General features: G+C 34.3%; 1 protein-coding gene across 5 annotated transcripts in view; it reads right to left on the minus strand.

The window, feature by feature from the left end:
* Nucleotides 1-15,117, minus strand: part of LOC134529112 (histone deacetylase 6) — a 116,008-nt gene extending 100,891 nt beyond the window's left edge. For 4 of the 5 annotated variants that reach the window (XM_063362866.1, XM_063362862.1, XM_063362865.1 and 1 more), the window contains exon 1: nucleotides 14,949-15,117. The gene's annotated coding sequence lies outside the window, so the exon portion shown is untranslated. Of the gene's footprint in view, nucleotides 1-14,860 lie in introns of all 5 variants that reach the window. The other variant, XM_063362863.1, reaches the window with a different exon arrangement.
* Nucleotides 15,118-16,304: the final 1,187 nt, after the last annotated feature.

The raw sequence follows: 16,304 nt of genomic DNA on the forward strand, positions 1-16,304 counted from the left end.
ATAATTCATAGGGTCAGCCCACTGAAATTTCTGAAGCAACATACAAAATCTGTTTAGAAAATATTGAGCAAATGGAAGTACAAAGAAAACGTTAGGTGTGGTTGTGATTTAATGATCACAGTGTGGGTGCGAATGTGCTGTATCCTGGATGGTGGCTCCAGATTCCAGTGATTCATGTATCCTTTACAAACCCTTAAAGACTAGCGTTTCGTGTAGCCGCCAGTAGAAGTTTACTTGGCAATGATAGTAAATTATTTCTATCTTCTTCAGTTTAGAATAAAATTTTTGAGTGTTCTATGATTATTTTGTAGTTTGCCAAATGAACCTTTATGATAGTGAAACTACCCTGGAATACATTTGATAAACTAAAATAGTCATAGTAAAAAGTAATTCCAATTTTTAAATGACCTAAAAAAAACTGGCTTTACACTGATTATAATTAATACATATTCTCCTTATATTCCAATGATCTTGATAGCATGGTGGTAAGGTGTGTGCTTCATAAGCATGAGGTCCATGGTTCAAATCTTGTTGAAAGTTTTTTTTCTTTTACTTTTGAAAAAATTTATGATATATATTTTATAGTAATAATGTTGAATCAGCTCAATAATGTTAAGGTTTGTTTTTAGGAAGTATTTAGGCCCTACAGACTGATTTCAGTAATTTAACAAAAACAAATACACAAACACACCAACATATATTTAGTGTCATTGTTTTAAAATGTTTCAGGTTAATATTTTAGTGTGGAAAATTTATAGTATTATCTTTGATGCCATGTTTGTCACAACACATTTCCTGGCTAATAAATTATAGGTGTTTTTTAAGTTGCTATTATATTTTGTTATGTCTATTCAAGTTTATAAAATGTATTCCAGGATAGTTTCACTACCATAAAGTTTACTTTGGTACACCAATACACCTAGTACATCCCCAGTGGGTCCACCATCTTGTTGACTTCGGCTCGTAGCTATAGCAGTTTCTGCACGCATGCGCATTAAACTTTCAACCTGTCATATTTCCGTTGTGTGATGCATGCTTTCATTGCATTTTTGGTGCATACTAAAATTTCACCCTCAACATGCCTAAAGAAGTATAACCTCAAAAACAATAGTACCATATTGTTAAAATGAATTATAGTTAGATTTTAAGAAAGGGAAAAAAATTTTTACAGTTTTCCCTTAAAATGAATACTTTTCATATATTTATCTCTCTGCACTGTTTTAAAGAATTCTACGTTAAATTTTGTGTCCAAGTTTCATATTATAAGTTTATTTTATGAGAACACATTAATTTTCTCGTTACCGAGGTTAGATGTTTACACATCACTGGCGAGAACCGAAAGGCTCGCTCACAATTTTTTCACATATGTGCATTACAAAGCCATGCCTTCGATAAAGATCCTGACCAAATTGCATATGAATGTAGAAAATTCTGTTTATCATTTTCACATATATATGCTATCTTCCCAAGTACAACTTACTCTACATATAATTACTCTCAAAAATAAATTTAACTTACTAATTAAATAAATAATTTACAGAAAAAATAACCATTTTTATTAAAAATTAAGTAAATAAGTACAGAAAAATAAAGTTTTGAAACATTCACGGCTAATAATTTAATTTATTTGCAAAATTTCTTAAATTATTGAAAAATTAATAAACGCAAATTAAAATATCTGATATTGTCATTTAGTCAATAAAAATAAATTTACATCATTTCATGATCCAATTTTTATTTATTCCCAACACACAAGATGCTAGAGCATACAGCTAGCTCTAAATGTCTGTGCTTTTGTCGCTGGCTTCTTGCAGAGCTGCGATCACACATCCTCTATGCCAGTGAAGGGACGATGCCTAATGCGCACTACTGCTCACGTAGATAACTTTGCAGGGTTGCATTTACAGACACATGTTCCTTAACAAAAATGGCTCGTTTTGGCGTTCCCAGCCACCCGTTTATGCCCAATATGCAAAATCCAAGCAACCTATATAAACCTAATTATATTTAGAGTAGATTATGAATGCTAGTTGGTTACCTCCTGTTTCATCATTGATAAAATCATAAATTTTCACTCCATTAAGAAACTAATTTTGTATACAAAGTACTCATTCAAGTATTTTGGAATTTATATACTTGTTTGTGTTATTTTTCCTGCAGTTTCATGTTCTTTAATGTTAACTAAAGAAGTATTTATTTATTGGTCTATATTTTCCAGTTATTTGATAATTCTAAGTTAGTATCATTAATTTCACATTCGGCAACATCTTAATCATTCAAATTTATTAAAATTTGACTATGGCCATTCAATCCTTAGTGAGAGTGGTGTGATGCAGTCTTCATTTCAATCACGGGTAGTTCTCGAACAAAGCTGCTTTTTAAAATAGTGAATCAACCAAAATATATTAATTTGAGTTTTATGTTTTCACTTTGTTATTGGCCTGTAAGCAAGTAGTTTTTTTACCAGTCAACAATTTTATTTTACACTGGATTGTTTATGTTATCGTAAATTTACACCACATTGGACTCCACACATGGAAGAGTAGGTTATCCTCAGAACTGTGCAGATATCTGAATAGTACCATAAGCACGTTTGTGAAAGTTTTAACAAGCTGAGATATTTTTTAAATCACATAATATTTTCTACTATTTTACTATATTCATTGATTTAATATTGTTGCATAAAATTTATTAATACTATATTTTAAAGGTTTACTTAATTTTACTGTGTTCCCCAACTGTCTGTGTGCATATCACAAATAAATAAATAAATAAAATTCAGATTATTTTAATACAAGGCAATGCTTACACTGTTATATCTCTGGTAAGTGTTACGAAGGTCACTGCCTTGAGACATTATGCAGTAAACTAAATTATATTTCTGAATGTACATAAGTAATGGCATGTGGTAAAATGATTTTATGGATTTGTGACTGTGTGAATTTGTGAGAACTTGCAAATATATTTGACATTTAATGATGAAATCACATATTTTTCCCATGAAAGTTATGTGCACTAGTCTTAATAAGCATTTATAGCTACTCTGAAAAAGATGAGTCTTTGTGTTTATTTCTTAAGTTATTTTACATTGCTGACATTTGTATGAACATTCCACAAAGATAATTTCTCCTGAGGTGGCTAGCTTTTTCAATGGTGGCAAGGTTTTTCCACAGTGGCTAGGTTTCACCAAAGTGGCTAGGTTTGAGGCTGAGTTTATGAACTATACAAGGAACTCAACGGCATAACAAGCTACCAAAGTAAGAAAAATCACAGTTGTTTATAAAGCATGCAAGTCGCATGACTTAAAATTGTAAAACAGGAAATAAACATAATTCTACCAAGCCTTCTTTCGATAAGTCATAATTATCAAGAAAACAAAAGACATTGTGAATAATTTGATTAAAATAAGTTATTTTATTTTATGGTATGAAAGGTTAATACATGTAAACAAAATGTATACAATAAAAACAACATTGTGGTCTTCTATGCACTTAATGTCGGTCTCTTTAAAAGTTTTCACAACACTTCTCTTCAAATATGGCAGTCAAAAACACAAGCCAAAACACAAGAAAGTTGGAAGTTGAACAATACTTGCGTTGCATTACAACACCTTGTGTAGTTTATAAACCGGGACTCTAAAATGTGGTTGCTGGGCATATTGCACCTTGCGTTCTTGTGTTCTTGCGTAGTTTATAAACCAGACCTTACTGCAGTGGCTGGGTTTTTGCAAGTCTAAGTAATCATATTTGAAGTCTGTTTTATTTTTCAGAGATTATTTTTAACGTAACCCATGGGATTAAAAGATAAATAAATAAGTAGATAACCCATTTAGGGGACGATAAAGTGTTTTACGATGCAATGAAAGCAGAGATAAAAACATTTAAATAATTTAAAACATATTTATTCAGTGAAAGGTTGGTGAGGTTAGGTCAGCTACACTGAGTATATGGCAAAATCATTTTCAAATGTTGTAAGTTTTCACTCATGTGCATTTTTTACTCCCATTGGATTCTCGAAAATTCAATATTTGTGAAGGACTTCCAATTAAAAAAAAATGTGAAGTGCCGTGTAATAAAATTTTTTTTCAATATTGCTGGAAATTATTGAAATTTTCATTAATCAATTATTAGAGAAAATATAATAATTTTTGGATTTTTATTTTTTGTAATTATTTTTAACACACAATCACCTGGACTTCATCAGCCTCCAAACATACTAGTTTTTATGGAACTCACTGGAAATTAAAAAATACCCTTTTTCAGGATAACCAAGTAACATTAAGTAGTAGTGTTGAAAAATACCATTTTCCAAATTTATTTATTTATTTTTTAAAAATCATTCTTGTCCATAATTAACTAAATATTTCACTGAATTCATGCTGTGTCATATTTCCAAACCTATGCCGACATTTGCACAATCTGTAATTAAAAAAAATATAAAAATTATCCTTTTCATGTGCACTTCAGTAATTTGCTATAATTCTCTACTACAGGCCCAGTAATTGCAAGGCTAGGTGATCATACAGTTTCCAGATGTTATTAAAGATAAGGTCAGTTGAGTAGCCCAAGCCACATTTATTATAAATATTATTATCTAAGGGAACATTGTGATACTACAAGTAATTTACCAGAGATTGACAATTATAAAAAAAATTTTGTGGGTTAAGTACATTAAAATAGAGTGAAATCGAGATAATGGTAGGTTAGGTTATTTTAGCTCATTAAAAATACTTTATAAAAGTATGGGCAATTAGTAAGGTTAGGTGGAATTACAATAGCCTGTAGCCTCCGTCAGTCCGTCAATCACGAGACCTACAGCCAATAAGATAGTCCGAAAAATTCCATACATCCGTCCATCTGACAAAAGCTTAGTAATTTCATACTTTTGACGGATGGAATGATGAAATTATAACCTCCAAATGTCATTTAGGTGGTTGCGTGTCAATTCTTATTATATTAGAAGGTATTAAAGTTTGTTTGTTTAGCTGCTTCCAAAATTATTTCTTAACGTACATTTGAACACATTTAAAAAGCTGTTTTTTTAAAACAAAAATGGTCTGACTCATAGAAGTGTATTAATTACGCATGGTAACACTGGAAAATGTGAAAATAAATACAAGAGTGAAAAAAAATTCAGTTTAATGAGTTATAAGTGTACTTAGTTTACATGTTTGTTTAACTAATATAATTACGTCATTCCATGTGAACTCAACAAATGGGTTTTGCCACACCACTTCTAATTTTGATGAAACTTGGTAGGACCTATGCACCAATATTCTAGACTCAAAATTAATTTTATAATATTTAAAAAAAAAATACTTTTTCTTATATGGCCTACTGTTTGCAGCATGGACCAGTAAAAAAGACATTTCACAGTTATTTTCTAAAATTTGCAGAAATTTTATTTGAATTAGGAACAATGTATATTATTGCTCATTTGAAAGCTTAAGAAAAGTACTTTTTTTTTGGTATAGTCAAAGTTAGATTTCAGTTAAGCCCAAGCAGAGATTTTTTGACTTACATTTCAGTCAAAAAAGTGATTTTTCGTGGATTTTTAGATTTAAAAAACTTAATGAAGGATTCAAAATAACATGCCCGTATTTTTACCTGTTAAGCTAGTAAGTTAGTAGTAAGTGCAGAAAAAAAATTGAACCGTTATTTTAAATCCTTCAACATTAAAAAAATTCGTAACATTTATATATTTCTTAAATTTTACATTTTCAGAGCTCAAAAAATACATGTGGGACAGGTTAAAAAAATGTGAAAATACTACAATACCAAGTCCTTACAGTGTACTTTAAAACAAAAAATAATTAATGTTGTTACTCCCAAGGGTTTGGTTGCCATAAGCTTTTGAATTAGAAGGTTATGATTCACTGGTCTTTGTGCCTTGAGGGGCGGTAGCCTATGTGAAGAAGAATCCAAGGATGTGCATTTAATCACCTGGTTGGCATGCACTGTCATTAGTCATCCACTAATCTACCAGTGATGTGTGGCTGGCTGGTGAATCATCTTGTTGGAATGTGCTGTTATGAGTCATCCAATACATAGCAACAATACTGTTATGACACAGGCCCAGCTCCCCTGCTCAGTTGAGGCTGATGAGGAGCATATATGATGTGTGTGTTTCAGTTTCTATACCATTTTAATTTTGGTTTATGCTTTTAGCTTCAGTTTTAACAAAATATAATGAATGTAAATTTATGCAGTTTAGGGTGAGAATTTTGCATTACACAATTGTAATAGTATAAACAGATTGAATTACAATGGAATGTTTTTGTTCTATTGGTATTCAAACAGAAAGTGTATGTCATAAACTGTCTTACTCTAGGTCTTCTGTATTGCATAATATATCTGAGTTTACTGAAGAGCAGAAAACTTTATTTTAATTGAGAAGTAAGTGTAATGATATCAAAACTGTGTGTACTTTTCATAAAGCTGAATTTCTGGACAGATACTTTCACATTTACGGCAAGTCTTGCTCAGACCCTAACACTGTACACTCGAAAATTGTTAAAAAATCACTGCGGGAAATATCAATAAAACTTTCAGATTGAAATCCTGAATTAAATTTAATCCCAGGCAAAGCATTGTGCACAAAATGCTTACATCAAATTCAAAGGCCAAAAAAAGACATACTTGTCAATAGTGAAGATGAATATTCAGATGTTTACGAACCAGAAACTGTACTTGTTGAGTCTGTTAGTGAAGCTTGTTCAGCACTTGGTATTTCTCCTGTCAAGATACAGAAGTTGTCGAATTAAGCTCGACCATCACGGGTAAAGAAGAAAGTTAATGAAATAGCTACCTGTGTTACAGAAAATCTAACTTGAAAAGCTTTAATGACAATGAAAATATGTTAATGACCGCAAATGCTGATTTAGGTATTGAGTATAAACAATTGATTCACAAGCTTAAAGGCAAAATGTTGACTGCAAATTCCAATCAAGAAATGTCAGTATTTTGAATTTGCTTCCTAGAAGCTGGAGCATTGCTAAAGTTCAGGGTGAGTTTAATGTCAGTCAATATCTGGTTCGTTTGTCAAGAAGATTGACTGAAAAGGATGGTATTTTACCACAAATAGTGAAGAAACAGGGTAAAAATAAACTTGATGAAGTTTCAATAAAAATTTCTCAAGATTTCTATGAAAATGATGAGTACAGCAGGATGATGCCAGGTAAACAAGATTGTGTGTCTGTTAGGGGACCTGACGGTGTTAAAGTTAGCATTAAAAAAAGGTTAATCTTATGTAACCTAAAGGAACTTTATGCATGTTTTAAAGAAAAAAACCCAATCATGAAACTAGGGTTTTCTAAGTTTGCAGGACTAAGACCCAAATTCTGTGTGTTAAGTAGTTCGTCAGGCACTCATTCTGTCTGTGTGTGTATCATACATCAAAATGTAAAACTGATGCTTGCAGCTGTGAAAGTCAACATGGACTACAAACATCTCCTGTCGTGTATGGTCTGCAGTACTGATAATGACCTGTGCATGCTGTCAAAATGTAGTGAATGTCCAGGAAGTAATAAGCTGTGTGCAGTACTTCAAGAAGGATGGGATGATTTTGAAAAAAATGGAAACAATTGAAATTCAATTTATGGGTTTCAACAGACCATTGTGAGCTATCATCTTGTGTTCTTCCATTTGAAGAGTACTTGGATAAGCTAGTCGAAAGGTTTGAGCAACATCGAGGTCACCATTTTATTGCAAAGAAACAAACAGAATTCTTGAACATGAAGAAGACTACTCTGCTGGAGGAAGAATGCATACTAATGGGGGATTTTTCTGAAAATTTTTCTTTTATTGTACAAGATGAGGTACAATCGTACCATTGGTCTAGTAATCAGGCCACCATACATCCCTTTGTGATGTACTTCAAAGTAGATGGAGAGTTAAGGAACCGTTGCTTTTGCATTATCAGTGATTCATTGGAACACAACACCACCACCTTCTATGCCTTTCAAAAATTAGTTCTGGTCAGTATAAAATCTTTCCTCCCTCAAATGAAAAAAATTATTTACTTTTCTGATGGTTCGGCGGCACAGTACAAAAACAAGAAGAACTTTATAAATCTGTGTAACCATGAAGAAGATTTTGGTGTTCAAGCAGAATGGCATTTTTTTGCCACATGCCATGGCAAAGGACCATGTGATGGAATTGGTGGGACAGTTAAAAGAATAGTGAGAAAGGCAAGTCTTCAGAGGACTGTAGAAAACCATATCATCTCTCCTCTAGAGATGTTCAAGTTTTGTGTGGACAATATAAAGAACATACATTTTCTGTTCTGCTCAAATCAAGATGTTGAAGAGGTTGAACAACAACTGCAGACAAGGTTCCAACTTGCCATTCCAATACCTCAAACTAGATCATTACATAGTTTTATTCCAGTCAGCCAAAGTGTTCTTCACGTTCGTGTAACATCCCTTTCAATGCAATACAGAACTGTTTCAGTCACTAAGGAAGCTGAAGTTACAAATCATACAAAACTACATCCAAAACTGAGGGATTACGTGTGCTGTGTGTATGATACAGAGTGGTGGTTAGGTGAAGTTCTTGAAGTGAAGGTTCACGATACTGAAGACGAATATAGGATTCACTTTTTCCATCCTCGAGGCCCTGGCACCTCTTTCAAGAAGTCAGCTTGTGACAACAAAACATGGGTCCAGAAAAAGAACATTCTCAGCATTCTCTCCCCCAGACTTGTCCATGGCAGCCACTGGCAGATGTCACAACATCTCACCACAGATGAATGAACACCTGTCAAATCTTCTGAATGAATATAAGTCAATACAATAAATGTAAATGAAATCTGTAAGTAAATCATATTCAAACAATAATTTATATATAAAGACCTAAAAGTAGCTCAATTTGATAAATAATCAATGTTATTGTCCTCGTGTACAGTTAGCGATGTAACTCGTGTTATACAGTTTTTCAAAAGCTCATGGTAACTAAACCCTTGGGAATAACAACATTAATTATTTTTTGTTTTAAAGTACACTGTAAGGATTTCGTATTGTAATATTTTCATATTTTTTTTAACCTGTCCCACATGTATTTTTTGAGCTCTGAAAATGTAAATTTTAAGAAATTTATAAATGTTACGAATTTTTTTTATGTTGAAGGATTTTAAATAACGGCTCAATATTTTTTCTGCACTTACTACTAACTTACTAGCTTAACAGGTAAAAATACGGGCATGTTATTTTGAATCCTTCATTAAGTTTTTTAAGTCTAAAAATCCACGAAAAATCACTTTTTTGACTAAAATGTAAGTCAAAAAATCTCTGCTTGGGCTTAACTGAAATCTGACTTTGACTATATTAAAAAACCTTACTTTTCTTAAGCTTTCAAATGAGCCATAATAGACATTGTTCCTAATTCAAATAGAATTTCTGCAGATTTTAGAAAATAACTGTGAAATGTCATTTTTTACTAGACCATGCTGCAAACAGTAGGCCATATAAAACAAAGTATTTTTTTTTTTTTTAAATATTATAAAAATTAATTTCTAGTCTAGAATATTGGAGCGTATGCCCTACCAAGTTTCATCAACATGTAAAATGACGTGGCAAATTTTTTTTGTATTATTTGTTGATTTCGCATGGAATGACCCGGGGTTAAGTTGCCACCGGACTTGGACTTTCACAGCAAGAATGCATATGTGGACTGGAAGTTCTGGGAGTTGGAATTCGAGGACTACCTTGTAAGCATGGGACGAGACAATGCTCAGGATAAGGTTAAGATTACACTTTTATGAAATATAATGGGCAGTTCATCCTCTCACATTTTTTTCAACCATTGACATGTTGGAAGAAGATCGAAACAGTTAAGTAAAGGTGAAACAGGCCATAGAAAAGTATGTACAACCCAGGGTCAATGAGGTCTTTGAACAATATGCATTCACTCAGCGGTGCCAAGAGGAAGGGGAAAGTTTTGACCATTTTTTCACGGCCCTACAGCAGCTTGTCAAGAACTGTAATTATAATCACAGCGCTAGTGAAAGTGCAGAAAACAAGATGCTTCGGGATCGTATTGTTCACTGTGATCAAGATAAAGCTGTCCAAGAAGCCTTGCTACGAGTAGAAAATCTCATATTAGAAAAAGCAGCACCACAGTGCAGGGCATGTGAGCAGAGCAAGCATCAAGCACTTCAAATACACAGCAAGAATGGTGATGGTGAGCATGACACTGTTACGGTTAGTGCGGTTAGGAAAAGGTCAAGTGCACAGCGACAGAACCCGGTGAAAGACTTGGAAACAAGGGGAGACTTCCAGTGTGGGCAATGTCAGTCAGCTCATGGCCCCAAAGCATGCCCGGCGTATGGAAAGAAATGTGCAAAATGTAAAGTTCTGAAATCATTTTGGAAAGTCGTGTAGAGTTCGGAAGGTACAAGTAGTGAAGCAAATTGAATTGTGCAGCTCACAAGAAAGCCTTTATTCTGACAGTGTCAGTGGTGCTACCTATCCCAATGAGTGGCGAGAGTAGCTAAACATTGAAGGTAAATATGATGGTGAAATTGGGACACCGGTGCACAGGTTAATGTGCTACCACTTCAGCTCTTTAAAATTGTTGACAAGCAGTTCAGGGTTGAGCCCACAAACAGTGGACTTGGATGTTGTGCCGTTACTCGGGCTACCAGGGTGCATACAACTCAACTTGGTGCAACGGGTGCACTCTGTTGACAACGAGACAGCAAAGGACAACTGTGCGGCAAAACGAAGATGTGTTTTGTGGTCTGGGTTGCTCTCCTCCAGAAGGTAAGATCATGACTAAAGTAGGAGCAGTCCCAGTATGTTGTCCTCCTAGACGAGTACCTCAAGCCTTGCGAGGGGTGCTCAAAGCTGAACTTGATAGGCTAGAGACAAAAAGTGGATGAAATGTCCAGCCGCCCCATCTGTAAAGTACACTATTGAACTCAAAAGTTCTAACTGGCAAAATTTTGAAATTTCCAGTTTTATAATCTCTAAAGCACAGAGAACGTGAGCAGAGTCGTAAGCTGTATCATCAGATACTACAACAAAACTTTTTATTTCCGCACCAAAGTATGCAACACAGGTAAACAGTGAAAGCTGATCAGTTTGCCAGTGGTGTAAGTTTGGATTTCATCAGGCAATACAACTGACCAGTTCTCAGCAAAATCACAATGTAAAACAAGAGCATTATTTTGTTGGACAGAACTTCTTGCTTCAGTTATTCCTTCCCTTTGTATTTTCCTAATGTAACTGTGAGGAATAGCTTTCTTAACCCAATGCCTTACATGTTCCAGCAAATTATTTACAGATACAGTTTTTTTATAAGGTCACCATGTTCCCAATTTGCAAATGTAACTTCTTCCCCTTCATCCAAGCAAAAATTTTCAACAGTTAATGTTTCCTCGAGCCAGCAATCTTCATTCCTCGTTTTGTCACACAAACACTTCAGTAGAAGATCTTCTTCCTCAATTTTGTTATTTGTTATATTTCGAAGAGCTACATAGATTAGTTGCAAGCTACTGCAGTAAATACAAGAACACACAGTCTGTTATGGCTGAATTTTCACCCACCATGGCCGTAAGGGATAAAACTTTGAAAGATTCATTTTTATAGAAGGGTTATCTTTTTTGAATGCTTTGTAAGCCTCTTTGATTGACCTTGTCATGAATCTTTTAACCTTTTTCACTTTCTAACCATTACCATCTTTAATGCAAGTAACATCTTTTTTGTTTGGACTTTCCCTTGAACAGTCTTTACTATCTTCTAGGTAATATGATAATGCTAGAGCTTGTACCTGTGTAGGTAAAGGATGTCCACTATAGGGGTCAGGTTGAGCATAAATTCCCTTATTTTTTATAACTCTGCGACCAGTGTTGTTAAGTAACGAATTACAAGTAATCGGATTACTTGTAACGATTACTTTTCAAGTAATTTATACTTGTAACGAATTACATTTAAAAAATGTAATTCGTACTTGTAATCGGAATACATAACATTAATTGTAATCGATACATTAAGGTATTTGATACTTTATATTTACTTGCCGTTACGTTTATTCTCGGAACGTATAATGAATACAATTAAGAACAAGAAAGTAAAGTAATTTTACGCTTCTAGTGCTACGATAGTATGCACAACATATATGATCAAAAATGAAGAGCCATAGTGACTTGCAGTGTCTCCAATATTAGCCTATCCTAAAATCTGCATTTTAAAATTTTAACACATCGCTGCCGTCAAGTGCTCCCGTTGAGCGTCTTTTTAGTGTTGGTAAAGATGTTTTTGCCATCAAGAGAGGGAATCTATCTGATGATAACTTTAAAATGCAATTGTTTTGTAAGGTCAATTCCACTACTTGTATGAAGTCTTTTGATGTTATTCAAGCAAGTTTGTCCTCAAATATTATTTATTTAATTAAAGATAATAAATTTAATAATTACATGAAATCATTTTTTTAACAAAACATATATGTATGTATGTTTATTAATGTAACAAAGTGTAAAAAATTTAATCGTAGGTCAGTTTTAAAATGGTAGCGGAAAGTAATTGTAATTGTAATTTTACTGATTACTTCTATGTAAAGTAATTTTTACTTGTAATTAGTTACATTATCACCACAGTAATTGTAATTGAGCCCAATTACGTTTTCCGAGTACTTTTAACAACACTGTCTGCGACACTTATCAATGAGGTACTTCGACAATGTAGGTAATTTTTCCTTCAATTCAGTTTAACTAAATGTTTGTGGTACCATTGTTTTTAGCTGCACTTTTCCATTGTAGTTACAAGTACGAAGAGCTGAGTCAATATTAGAAAACCATAGACTACAATTCACACACATAGGCATTTCATCTTCAGGCTCACTTGAAACATGCACGTGATATATGTCTTGTAATTTGTTCACAGCTACAGTTTTTAACTCCACTAATTTTATCTTCTTTTTTCTCGCATAATCTTCTCTCCTATCCAATCTCACCTCTAAAGGGGATTTCAATGGTGATACTCCTACATCTAATGTTTTGATGAGATTGCTATTCTCTGATGTGGGTATTCCTTCTGCTGGTTCTTCAGTAAGTTCCAGAAATTTATTTTTATAAAAAGTAACAGTTACTACACAAAATATATTTTCTATTTACTGAGACAGATACACCCACGAACCTATCAGCTAAATCATTCACCTTACACATCCTCACACATTTACTTTTGTACCTACACACTTTTCTTGTGCCTTTTAATGTAGTACCCACATTCAATTCTCTCGGTACTATGAAAGTCAGACATGATTTAGTTCACTAGCTGAACATCACCCACCAACACACATAACACAACTGGAACAGCAAAAGTTTGGGAATTCCCTTGTGGTCAACAGGGAATTCCCCTTACAGCACCTGGGAATATTGATAGGGACTCTTCATATTTCCCAAGGTTTCCCCAATTTCAGAACCAGTTACGATTTATATCTCATATTTAGAAACCAACAAAACATATTTGTTAATTGAGCGTGCAGTCATTAGAAAATTTAATAAATTTACATTTTCAAAAAATTCTAGAAATGATTACAGGCAAACATACACTATCCAACAAAGTACATGCTATTAACAAAGGTTAGGACTACAAACTGACAAATTTTCAGATTTTTAAGAAATGGGTTTTTTGAGTAATTGTCAATCAAAAATGGCACTTTTGTCAAATTTTGCAAAATTTAAAGTTAAATGTTAATAATTCAGTGCATCATAGAATTAAAAACAATTTTTTCTGTAAAACTACCATAATAGGTCCACATACTGCCAGAATTACGTTTTATGAAAATTGATTATTCCATGTAAAAATGTTTTTGAAAATCCAAAAAAAATTAAAATTTTTGGTCAAATTCTGAGTTTTTCTCCCTTATATATATTGTCATGGGGCTCAATGTAGTTCAATATAATAGCTACAAAATTAAAAAAAATAGATGGAATCCGTTAAATAGTTCTGAAATGCCGCCCATTTGAAAAACGCACTTTTTTTTATTTCAAACCAACTTCAAAAGGCTATAACATGGGTAAAAAAAATTTTGGGACGAAATCCTTTAAGCACACTTCTTGTCTCCACTGGTTGTAACTGCTGTAATTTTATAAAGGAAATCCGAGATGGTACCTTACATGCACCTGCCTGAATTGAAATGGAATGGCTCAGGGCAAAAAGGAAGTATGGATACAGACACGGAAGATTTTCGGGGATTTCATGGCAAAGTCAGTGAAGGAACAATATAATAAGTGATAATCCAGGAAGAGATGACAATACACTTGGCAGGCAGTGGCAAACAAACCATCGGGATCACTGCCAGGAGAAAGAGCTGTTGTGCTGGAACCAAAGACCATATGTAACCAGAAGTGGTAGGAGGGTCAAGTTGAAACAGATATATACGCCAAAAATTAGTTCCAACAATTTTACGCTGTTTTAAACATGGCTAACCTAACCTCACTAAACCAAATGTTCCAAATGTTGGCCTACCACTAAAATATTTGAAATATTGTAAAACGGTTTTACAAAATCATCAAATAGGTATAATTACTAGAGGAACTAAAAATTACATTTTCAGGATTTTAATTTTTTCAGAACAGCACCTCTAAGAAATTACCAATTAAATATCGTAAAGAAATATTCAAAAACTACTACTCTTTGAATTTAATTTAATGTGGCGCGACTTTCAACATTTATGCTACAAGGAGAAATTCAAAACTCTCATGTACAGGCAGGATCATCAAAGTTTGAAAACAACAGGTATATTCGAATATCAGTTTACGTCCGCGTGTTATCAATTACATCGTTAAATATTAACGGGGCGATTATTTAACAAAGCGGCTTAATCAACAACACAAAACACAATTATTTTGTCTTCATTACCGGTTTATCGGTAATTTAATCGCACACACACTGCATTTGTTTACTTGCTTGAAAAGATTTTTTCAATAAAATTTCAATAACTTCTTACATCCAAAAGCAGTAAATTCTCTCACTGGGTTGACAACCAGCACAAGGCTAAATTTAAATTCCCACGCAAATAAGCACAACGCATAGAAACAAAATATCCATCCTACACACATCAGTCTTTTCTTCACTTCTGAATTCAGATCAGATCTTTCATCTTATTTTTTGGCTTGGGAATCCCACTTAGCCATAAGATGAGTTATATTGTAATCCTAAGTTTCCCGCGGGGAAATTACGTGTTTGCATTTGGGCAATTTCGGAATTAATTTCTTTCTATATTATGCATCCTGCGTATCGGTGGCTGGGGAACTGGAAGGATATCAGCCTACGCGCGCCCGCACCAAGTACGAGAGGGATGCGGGCAAAAACATCCTAAGCAACTCTCCTTACAATTCACAGTTAAAAACTTGTTTAATCTTCATGACACGTCCTGGTTATATATGTGCAACACAAACACTGATCGCAGGTCTTAGTTCTTACATGACAGGTCGAGGGTCGTGAGCACTTAACCACTAAAATCACAAAAGGAGAGGTGAATGCATCTAGGGGCGAGTGCCAGCCTCAAAGCTCTGCCTTGCTGGATGTGCGGGGAAGTGAGGTGCATGCAGTGGCATAGCCAGGATTTGTGTATGGGGGGTGTTAAGAAACATGTCCCACCCCCCTTCCTCAAAGTATTAAAGCGGGGGGTCTGGGGGTCCTCCCCCGGGAAAATTTGGATTTTAAGGTGTAAAATAGTGCTATTTTAGCAGTTTTCGGTAGGTACGTACTTAAATTTAATTATTGTAATGGTAAAAATTTTATTAATTTTAATATGAAATTTGTCTGAGTGATGAATAAGAAATTAATTAAAGATTTGGCGCTAAGGGGGGGGGGGTTGAACCCCCTAACCCCCCCCCCTCCTGGCTTAGCCCCTGGCTGCATGCACAGATTAGGCTGGGTCATGAATGTGGTGCAATACTGAACATCGCTATTTGCATGTAATTTGTTCAGGGCAGATTAAATATTGCATTATCACTGTTCATATTTTACTTACCACTAAAAGGTTCGGGCTCAGTGACTAAAACAAGCCATGTTAGCAAATAGTGAATGTAGGTAATAAGGCCTGGTTTGTAATAAAAAAAACTCTTACCAGAAATACCGCATATATACTTATGTGATTAGAAAACCAAATAGCATAGCACCCCCAGTACCTACAAAAGCTGGGAGTATCTGTGTCATGCTGCCGTCGTCCGGGGTCTCGGGCTCGAGTCCCGGTGTGGCTCCTAGTGGGAAAAGGCGGTTCTTGATCTGTGTTGTCCGGGTGGGCGCCAGACTAGCTCGTTTCTAGTCGTGAATTTGGGGTCGTGGATGTATGTGCCCC

The sequence above is a fragment of the Bacillus rossius genome, chromosome 2 (assembly GCF_032445375.1).
Source record: "Bacillus rossius redtenbacheri isolate Brsri chromosome 2, Brsri_v3, whole genome shotgun sequence".
NCBI lineage: Eukaryota > Metazoa > Arthropoda > Insecta > Phasmatodea > Bacillidae > Bacillus > Bacillus rossius.